The sequence below is a fragment of the Triticum aestivum genome, chromosome 5A, assembly GCF_018294505.1.
Source record: "Triticum aestivum cultivar Chinese Spring chromosome 5A, IWGSC CS RefSeq v2.1, whole genome shotgun sequence".
Classification (NCBI taxonomy): Eukaryota; Viridiplantae; Streptophyta; class Magnoliopsida; order Poales; family Poaceae; genus Triticum; species Triticum aestivum.
This window is the reverse complement of record NC_057806.1, coordinates 120378458-120389679: the sequence shown is the minus strand read 5'-3', so window position 1 is coordinate 120389679 and position 11222 is coordinate 120378458. Positions and strand designations below refer to the sequence as shown.

The following is an 11222-nucleotide window of genomic DNA, read 5'->3' as shown; positions in this document are numbered from 1 at the left end:
TTGTACCTTTTGTTTTTATTGTAAAGTTTTGGATCTTGCTGCAACGAATTTCATTAGCAACACTATCTTATTATCACTAGTTTGTTGGTTTCACTAGCAACATTACCAAGTTTCTATTTTGTAATTTTGAATCTTACTTTTGTTGTTAAAATTTTGAATCTTCCTACAACGAATTTCACTAGCACACTATCTTATTATCTCTAGTCTGTTGGCTTCACGTTATACCTTTTGTTTTACTGTAAAATTTTGGATCTTGCTCCAACGAATTTCATTAGCAACACTATCTTATTATCACTAGTTTGTTGGTTTCACTAGCAACATTACCAAGTTTCTATTTGTTGTATTCACACACAAAAAAATTTCTATTGTTGTAATTTTGAATCTTACTTTTGTTGTTAAAATTTCGAATCTTCCTCCAACGAATTTCACGAGCACACTATCTTATTATCTCTACTCTGTTGGCTTCACTATCAAATAAATCATCAATAACAAGAGATCCCTTACAAGTAAACAACAAAAAATTAACTCATGTACAAGTAAACAACAAAAATCAACTCATGTAGTTGCACATACACAATCTCAATCCCATTATACTTTTTCTTGCATTTTTCTATGGATTCCGTCCTTATGACATATCTTAATCTCAACATAATTAAAAAAATTCCATGTCAAACCACCGGAACAAAATTGTCCCATTGCACCCTGGGTATTTAGCACCAATGAGCCGAGCCGAGCTGGCTTGCCAAAACATGGCTAGGACCAAACTCGGCTCTCGTCGTAATTGCATGATCATACATTATGTTACTCACACACCGCATCAAAATCTTGAATAATAATCCTAAATATTCTATTGGATCTTGTAAATTTTATGTGTCTGCCTAATTTTATCTTCAAAATCTCCCGCCACATTAATTCCATGCGATGTGACATAGAACACAATATTAACGTGTAAACCTGGTTAACATTTTTTTGCGGGGATCAGTTAGCTAACCCTTCTAGTCTAGTATAAATTACATCCAAGCAGAAGAAGAGCCTACAGAGAAATTATACGACTCACCTGCATAAGAACACAGTGTCTCCCATGCATGGAGGCGGAAATGGAGACAGACTGGTCGAAGCTGGCCCATGACGCGCTCTGTCTGGTCTTCATCAAGCTCGGCGCCGTGGAGGTCCTCACGGGTGCCGGCCTGGTGTGCCGCTCGTGGCTCCAGGCGGCCAAGCTGCCTGATCCCCTCTGTCAGTCTCTAGACATGGAGCGCCTCCACAACAAGTTGCCCCTGAAGAACAAACCAGCCCTGCGCGCGATGGCGAAGGAGGCTGTGGACCGCGCCAGCGGGCGGCTCGAGGCATTCACGGCTGAATGGTTCATCAATGACTAGCTGCTCGGCTACATCGCATCGAGGTGCTCCACTCTTATCCTCTTGACATGTGTTAACCAAATGTTCTCTAACCAGATCCATCCCACTAGGTTTCTTCCTGCTTACAGAGCGAGTTTTATTAGGTTGTTCTGAGCTTGGATGCATGTAGGTCGCCCTCTCTGAGGAGGCTCAAGCTGGTCGACTGCAGCATCACCAATGGTGTATTGATGGATCTCCTCGACTGCTGCCCTTACCTGGAAGTTCTTTACGTCAGCGACTGCTGCAATATCATCATAGATGGCGCCCTGCTAGCCAAGTGTGGCCGGATCAGCGCATTGACGCTCATCCCCTTTTACTATGAGTGTTGTCGATTAGCATGGTGACATCGTATTTGTTCGGTTAGATCCGTCACCGTACGCTATCTGTTTACTTGTTAAAGATGTCAATGTTAGCAAGTTAACTAGAGGTGGCTGATACTTTTCAAAAAAAAAGAAAAAAACTAGACGTGGCTGAATATTCTCTTCAGAGTTGCCTTAGAGGGGGAGAAGAACATGAAATATTTTCACATTAGAGATTGCATGTCTCCCACACTCGGACCAACACTGTAATTAGAGAAGGAGCAGGTCTCGCGACTCCGCCCTCCCGCTCGTCCGCGCCGCCACCCCCGCGGCGGCCGGGCGAGCCTCGTCTTCCCCGGCCCCCCTTGACTCCGCCCTTCTCCGCCCTCCTCGCCGCCACCCGCGCGGGCCGCTGGGCGAAGCCTGGTTGGCCTGGGTGGCGGCGGGGGCTCTCTCCTCCCCATCTGTCTCCGGCGGCGCTGGGTGCTGCGGATCCAGCGGGGCGCGATGCTGTGTGCAGGGCATGGCGGCGGGGCTGCGGGTCGCGACGCTGGTGGCGTGGGCGCTCGTCGGTGCCGCGGTGGTTGTGCGGTGGAGGCGGAGTTTCGTCCTTCGGGCGGTTCGTGGTCTGATCCGGTCGGATCTGACGCCGGCGGCTCGTCCGGCGGCGAGGGCTGTGGCCAGCAGGGCCATGGAGGCATGGCGGCGGTTGGTGCGCATCCAGGCAGGCAGGGGTCGGCTGTCCTGCTTGCTCCGCCATGTGACGGCGCGGGCCGTGGGCGGCTTGGGCCGCGGGCGGCCGCCCTGCGTTGGTAGGTGGTGGCGGCGGCGCGGTGGTGGTCTGCCATGATCGTCTCCTCCTCAAGGTGGTGGCTCATGGCGGTGGTGCGGGTCGTTCACGGCGGCGGCTGGACTTATCCGGCGTCGGTCCGTCGGTGTGCGGCCTGTGTGGACCTTCAACCCTTCTCTTCGGCGTCTGTCCGCTATCTTCATCGACGGCTGGCCCTTCCCCAGTGACGGTCCATCACTCATCTCGCACCCGGCAGCAGGACCGAGCTTGTCTCACGCTCGGCAGCAGGACTGACCTTGTCTCGCGCCCGGCAGCAGGACCGAACTCGTCTCGCGCCCAGTAGCAGGACCATGCTCGTCTCGCGCCAGGCAGCAGGACCGAGCTCGTCTCGCGCCCGGTGCCGAGGACGGGGTGATGGAGGCCAGCCTATTGGGTCTCGGCACTGGGGCAGCCCGCGGGTGCGAAAGGCAGGTCCTTTCCGCTCGTGTCTTTGGTCGGGGTAGCGGCTGATCTCGTGTGAGGAGGTGTCAAGGTCTTGGATGTCGGGGTGGCGGCCTTGATGGTGGCTCCGCAGGGCTCTTGGGCAGAGTCCGTGGCTTGGTGCTGCCCAGTTGTCATGGCCGTGTGGGCGGCGTGGTAGCCGGGGTGTGGCGTTCGGCGGCGGTGAATGGTGGCCGGGGTGAAAACCTGCTTTTTCTTCGGATGGACGGGCGGCGGCCGACTCGTTCCTTTCTTGAAGGCGTCATCGTGGCTCTCATTGCCCTTCGTGTTGCTCCGGGGGAAACTTTGATCCTCGGATCGGGCGGCGGCGGCTCTCTGGTGTCGTCCCCTTCATGAAAGCGCCGCCTTGAAGCCCACGGTTCGTCATATGTGGTTTCACATCTTCACATAGTGCTAGGGATGATGTTACCGCGCTCAGCGCCTATGTATCTTGTCTTGGGTGTGTGTGTGCGTGTATCACGTGGGCGTGAGTTTGTACTGAGTGATGTTGAACGGTGCTTTATATATAAAGCGGGGCCAAAGTTTTTTTCGATAATATTTTCACATTTGTGCGACTCAATGTTACCGGAAATTAAATCTCTCACGAAATAGGCTCTCGCTTCTTTTATAGATAAAACATCGAGATCAAATCTGAAGCACAATGGTGTAGACTTCTTCTCCCACGACCAAAAAGATTTGATCCTCAGAGACTTCTACCACTATCTCCTCGAATCTGCAAAACGTAATGTTTGGTGATTTGACCTTTTCATCTTCTATCCAGACCAAATCCCTCCTTCTCGACGAACCCTTCTAATTCCAAGATCAAAGACGCCTTTCTGCTCATGAACCCCTCCGCGAGCCCAGGGACCGATGGCTTCTATAAACGGGAAGAGGTATCATGGAATCACCACAGTAATTGGGGCGTTCGGCTCATGTATATTTATAGCACATGTACGGGGTGTCTTGCAAGGCAAGAATACATTCAATCATACCAACCAAATATGGATAGGATCGGTTGAAAGACTGACTAAGAAACTATACGTGGTATATACTTTAACATCCTCCCTTAGTCTGTACAACGTTCCGAGGATGAACACATGGATTGTATTGAAAGTCCAGGAACAATCGTGATGATAATCCCTTGGTCATGATGTCGGTGAACTGTATTGCAGACGACACATGAAGAACTCGTACCTGACCGAGGGATGCCTTCTCATACACAAACTGGATGTCGTTCTAGATATGATTGGTGCGATGATGTTGCACCGGATTTGAGGCCATGTACACAACATTACCATTATTGCGGAAGACGATGGTTGCAGAGTGAAGGGGCGATGGAGCTGGTGAAGTAGTTGGCGTAGCCAACAACACTCATCGATGACATGGACAATAACATGATACTCAACTTCCGCACCGGAGCAAGATACAATAGCTTAGCGCTTAGAATACCATGAGACGAGGTTGTCACCGAGGTACATGCAATACCCAGATGTGGAGTGCCGAGTGTCCGGTCAGCCAGCCCAGTCAACATCTAAGTATGCCATGATTGAGAGAGAGGAGGTTGCATGAAGTTGAAGACCAAGATCAAGGCCCCCTTTGATATACCGAAGGATCCTTTTCACAAGGTTAGGTTGAGGCTCACGCGGGTCATGCATGTAGAGGCCCGCCTGCTGAATGACACGGACAATGTCGGGGTGCATCTGTGTAAGGTATTGTACTGCACCGGTGAAACAACAATACTTTGTGGGGTCGGAGAGGAGGGAACCCTCCTTGGTAGAGAGCTTACAGCGTAAGTCGATGGGTGTTGCACATGGGTTGCAGTCAAGCATACCGGCACACTGGTGAATATCGAATGCATATTGGCACTTCAAGAGGAACATCCCAGAGGCCGGCTGAGTGACAAATATCCAGAGGAAGTAAGACAAATTCCCGACATCTGTCATGGAGTACTGATACGTCCATTTTGCATCATGCTTTTATATTGATATTTATTGCAGTATGAGATGTTATTACACATTATGCTACAATATTTATGCCTTTTCTCTCTTATTTTACAAGGTTTACATAAAGAGGGAGAATGCCGGCAGCTAGAATTCTGGTCTGGAAAGGGTGCAAATCTGAGAGACCTATTCTGCACAACTCCAAAAGTCCTGAAAATTGACGGAGAATTATTTTGGAATATAAAAAATATTGGGCGAAGAAAATACCAAAGGGGACCCACCAGGAGGCCACAAGCCTGGGGGCGCGCCCTACCCCCTGGGCGCGCCCCCAGGGCTTGTGGCCCCCCTAGCAGGCCTCCGATACCCATCTTCTGCTATATGATGTCTTTTGACCTGGAAAAAATCAGAAGGAAGCTTTCGGGACGAAGCGCCGCAGTCTCGAGATGGAACCTGGGCAGAAGCAATCTAGGGCTGCGGCGGAGCTGTTCTGTCGGGGAAACTTCCCTCCCTGAGGGGGAAATCGAAGCCATCGTCATTACCAACGATCCTCTCATTAAGATGGGGTCAATCTCCATCAACATCTTCACCAGCACCATCTCCTCTCAAACCCTAGTTCATCTCTTGTATCCGATCTTTGTCTCAAAACCTCATATTGGTACCTATGGGTTGCTAGTAGTGTTGATTACTCCTTATAGTGGATGCTAGTTGGTTTATTCAGTGGAAGATCATATGTTCAGATCCTTAATGCTATTTACTACCCCTCTGATTATGAACATGAATATGCTTTGTGAGTAGTTACGTTTGTTCCTGAGGACATGGGAGAAGTCTTGTTATTAGTAATCATGTGAATTTGGTATTTGTTCGATATTTTGTTGAGATGTATGTTGTGTCTCCTCTAGTGGTGTTATGTGAATGTCGACTACATGACACTTCACCATGATTTGGCCCTAGGGGAAGGCATTGAGAAGTAATAAGTAGATGATGGGTTGCTAGAGTGACAGAAGCTTAAACCCTAGTTTATGCGTTGTTTCGTAAGGGGCTGATTTAGATCCACATGTTTCATGCTATGGTTAGATTTATCTTAATTCTTCTTTCATAGTTGCGGATGCTTGCGAGAGGGGTTAATCATAAGCGGGAGGCTTGTCCAAGTAAGGACAGCAACCAAGCACCGGTCCACCCACATATCAAATTATCAAAATAACGAACGTGAATCATATGAGCATGATGAAAACTAACTTGACAATAATTCCCATGTGTCCTCGGGAGTGCTTTGCTTTATATAAGAGTTTGTCCAGGCTTGTTCTTTGCTACAAAAAAGATTGAGTACCTTGCTGCACCTTAGTTACACTTGTCACTTGTTACCCATTACGAATTATCTTATCACACAACCATCTGTTACTGATAATTTCAGTGCTTCCAAGGAATACCTTGCTGAAAACCGCTTGTCATTTCCTTCTGCTCCTCATTGGATTCGACACTCTCACTTATCGAAATGACTATGATAGATCCCCTATACTTGTGGGTCATCAGTACTCGTCATGGAGGAGGTCACTGATGTGTTGGAGTAGCCGTGATGAAAAGGGGGTGAGGATGATCTCATCAACGTACAAGCTGATTCCTACGTAAAAAACAAGGAGGCCCCCGAGAGAGATGAGACGAATCCAAGCCAATGAGCATAGTGGGTGAAACACTGGCACCACGCCCGAGGAGCCTGCTTGAGGCTGTACAAGGACTTCTAAAGGAGGAAAATATGGCGAGGGCGAGATGGGTCGATGAAGCCTGGGGGTTGCTTGAAGTACACCTCCTCGTCAAGCATTCCATGGAGGAAGGCATTCTTGAGGTCAAGTTGGTGGACCGGCCAAGCATGCAAGATGGCGATGTTGAGAACCACATGAATGGTGGACGTCTTGAAAACCGGGTTAAGGGTCTCGTCAAATTCAATGCTCGATTAGTGAGAAAGTCGCATACAACCCATCGTGCCTTGTAGCGATCAAGGCTGCCATCCGCCACAAACTTTTCGAGTAGATGATTTTTCATATAAAAAACTTTTTCATCCGAGTTAGTATGCAAAAGTTATGCCCATTTTTACAAATTTCAGAGAGATTTTGCAAATAAAGTCAAAATTCACATTTGCAAATTTTCCCAACAACTAGACCACATATCACATGAGAAACTTATTTTCTTTTATTTTTTTGACATTTCCATTATTTTCTTTTATTTTTTTTAAAACTGAAAAGGCGATCCCGGGGGGGGGGGGGGGGGGGGGGGGTAGAGTTTGAAAATGGGACCTTTAGTACCGGTTCGTGGCACGAACCGGGACTAAAGGTCTCAACCCCATTAGTTCCGGTTCGTGCCACAAACCGCGACTAAAAGGGAGGAGCTTTAGTCGCGGTTGGCCTGGCCAACCGCGACTAAAGGCCTTTGGGCACCTTTAGTCGCGGTTGGCCTGGCCAACCGCGACTAAAGCCCGCGAGCGCCCTGGGCCCAGGCATTTGGTCGCGGTTCATCTGCCGAACCGCGACTAAAGACTTCATTAGTCGCGGTTCCTACAGTTTCGCGACTAATGGGGTTGGACGGAAGCCTCTTTTTCTACTAGTGATTGTAAGAGTATCTTCAACAGACGACGTAAAATAGCCAACGTACCTAAAAAATTATCATTTAGGTCATTTATGCAAAATAAAGGGTCTTCGACAAATGCTCTACGGTGCCAAAATAAATAAATAGATCACATCCAAAAATTTACTATAAATGTTGTATGTTCACAACACCTTTAGTGGTTACCGCAAAAACAAAAACGTTGTCTGCGTGAGTCCAAGTGCTCCACTGAAACTTCTCCGCGGTCGCGGTCGTCGGCACCACATATCGTTTCCGGTCGATTTTTCACCCCTGCGACTCCACCGGCCGCCCCCAGCCCAAGTGCCACCTCAATGCTCATCCCCGCTGCTCGCGGCTTCGCCATGACCCTCACGACCTTCGATTCTCCATGCGAGCTCTCGACACTCGGTTGGCACGACACGTAGGATTTGGCCACATCCCTGGCTCCCCTTCATCCCTGGAAGACCCATACGCCATTCCTTGCTGTCCGGCGATCGTCTCAGTCCCGGCAACCTCTGCCAACTAAAATCGAGCTCGGCGCCCAACAACTGTCAGATTGGCATCCCTGTCTCTCCATCGCCGAATCCCATGTTTCAATTGCTTTCCAAATTTTAAGGCACCAGTTTTAGGGCATCCGGAAAAGTAAACACTTACTTGTGCCCAAAAACCTTCAGTCTCCTTACCTAAATTAGTTTTGGGGTATCAATTTTTTTTTGTCATCCATTGGAGATGCTCTAGCAAGCTAGGTTTTCCAAACGGTGGATCACTGGGACGAGCATCTCCCATGCATCAATGGTTAAAATCAAGGAGAAGCCAGTCAAGTCAAAATCTGTCACCTCCCCATCCTCGAACATCACCTGTATTTTCTCTCTCACCGATGCAGTACCAGCGGTCTTGATAATCTCAGTCCAGTTGCTTTTTTAGCTTTTGCGGCCAGTGGTTTTGATCGTGACGGTGAACCTCCAAGTGTATTATGCGATGCAAGTTGCTTGGATATCAAGCACAATTGCTCGGGATTCCAACCTACAACTCCCGATGGCATCAATTTGAAAACTCCATTAAGCAGCAGATGTTATTGGCATCAACACAAGTACGTTTCCCTCAACAACAGAAAAAAACACACAAGTACGTACAGTCATAGAACCTGAGATTGAAAAATGAAGCAAACTCAGATGCTTATAGTTTTATTTATGTTACCGTGATTATCTTCTTAATAGACATTGCTCCTGTATAACAAAGTACGTACATGCAGCTCGGCACCACGCCATGGCTCAAATCGCCACTAGGGATGGAGCAAGCAAAGCAGGGCAGGCACATCGACGGAGCAAGCACAACTGCACAAACCAGAATGATTTTGGCGGTGTTTGGTAAATAAAAGTACAAAGGGAACTCCATATATGAGATGCCATGCCTCATTTTGTCAAACAAATTTGTGCGTATCAAGTGCCATGCATATATTAGTTATCGGAAGAGAAGGCTGTGGCGAAGTCTGCTCACATTCGCTTTCAAAGAAAAAAAAATCTTCTGGCATTAAATTGTGACCACTAGTAATTGGCCGCAATCTATAGCCGAAGAGTTCACTTCGTTAAACAAAGTGGTCGTGCCGGAGTGGTTACCGGGCATGACTAGAAATCATGTGGGCTTTGCGCCCGCGCAGGTTTGAATCCTGCCGACCACGTTGTACCTTTTGTTTTTATTGTAAAGTTTTGGATCTTGCTGCAACGAATTTCATTAGCAACACTATCTTATTATCACTAGTTTGTTGGTTTCACTAGCAACATTACCAAGTTTCTATTTTGTAATTTTGAATCTTACTTTTGTTGTTAAAATTTTGAATCTTCCTACAACGAATTTCACTAGCACACTATCTTATTATCTCTAGTCTGTTGGCTTCACGTTATACCTTTTGTTTTACTGTAAAATTTTGGATCTTGCTCCAACGAATTTCATTAGCAACACTATCTTATTATCACTAGTTTGTTGGTTTCACTAGCAACATTACCAAGTTTCTATTTGTTGTATTCACACACAAAAAAAATTTCTATTGTTGTAATTTTGAATCTTACTTTTGTTGTTAAAATTTCGAATCTTCCTCCAACGAATTTCACGAGCACACTATCTTATTATCTCTACTCTGTTGGCTTCACTATCAAATAAATCATCAATAACAAGAGATCCCTTACAAGTAAACAACAAAAAATTAACTCATGTACAAGTAAACAACAAAAATCAACTCATGTAGTTGCACATACACAATCTCAATCCCATTATACTTTTTCTTGCATTTTTCTATGGATTCCGTCCTTATGACATATCTTAATCTCAACATAATTAAAAAAATTCCATGTCAAACCACCGGAACAAAATTGTCCCATTGCACCCTGGGTATTTAGCACCAATGAGCCGAGCCGAGCTGGCTTGCCAAAACATGGCTAGGACCAAACTCGGCTCTCGTCGTAATTGCATGATCATACATTATGTTACTCACACACCGCATCAAAATCTTGAATAATAATCCTAAATATTCTATTGGATCTTGTAAATTTTATGTGTCTGCCTAATTTTATCTTCAAAATCTCCCGCCACATTAATTCCATGCGATGTGACATAGAACACAATATTAACGTGTAAACCTGGTTAACATTTTTTTGCGGGGATCAGTTAGCTAACCCTTCTAGTCTAGTATAAATTACATCCAAGCAGAAGAAGAGCCTACAGAGAAATTATACGGCTCACCTGCATAAGAACACAGTGTCTCCCATGCATGGAGGCGGAAATGGAGACAGACTGGTCGAAGCTGGCCCATGACGCGCTCTGTCTGGTCTTCATCAAGCTCGGCGCCTTGGAGGTCCTCACGGGTGCCGGCCTGGTGTGCCGCTCGTGGCTCCAGGCGGCCAAGCTGCCTGATCCCCTCTGTCAGTCTCTAGACATGGAGCGCCTCCACAACAAGTTGCCCCTGAAGAACAAACCAGCCATGCGCGCGATGGCGAAGGAGGCTGTGGACCGCGCCAGCGGGCGGCTCGAGGCATTCACGGCTGAATGGTTCATCAATGACTAGCTGCTCGGCTACATCGCATCGAGGTGCTCCACTCTTATCCTCTTGACATGTGTTAACCAAATGTTCTCTAACCAGATCCATCCCACTAGGTTTCTTCCTGCTTACAGAGCGAGTTTTATTAGGTTGTTCTGAGCTTGGATGCATGTAGGTCGCCCTCTCTGAGGAGGCTCAAGCTGGTCGACTGCAGCATCACCAATGGTGTATTGATGGATCTCCTCGACTGCTGCCCTTACCTGGAAGTTCTTTACGTCAGCGACTGCTGCAATATCATCATAGATGGCGCCCTGCTAGCCAAGTGTGGCCGGAATCAGCGCATTGACGCTCATCCCCTTTTACTATGAGTGTTGTCGATTAGCATGGTGACATCGTATTTGTTCGGTTAGATCCGTCACCGTACGCTATCTGTTTACTTGTTAAAGATGTCAATGTTAGCAAGTTAACTAGAGGTGGCTGATACTTGTCAAAAAAAAAGAAAAAAACTAGACGTGGCTGAATATTCTCTTCAGAGTTGCCTTAGAGGGGGAGAAGAACATGAAATATTTTCACATTAGAGATTGCATGTCTCCCACACTCGGACCAACACTGTAATTAGAGAAGGAGCAGGTCTCGCGACTCCGCCCTCCCGCTCGTCCGCGCCGCCACCCCGCGGCGGCCGGGCGAGCC

General features: G+C 47.4%; 1 non-coding gene across 1 annotated transcript; it reads left to right on the top strand.

Moving 5' to 3' along the window:
* The first annotated feature begins 9095 nt into the window (after positions 1-9095).
* TRNAS-AGA (transfer RNA serine (anticodon AGA)) lies at positions 9096-9179 on the top strand. Its single transcript has one exon. It is a non-coding gene; the product is annotated as a tRNA-Ser (tRNA).
* The last annotated feature ends 2043 nt before the right edge of the window (positions 9180-11222 follow it).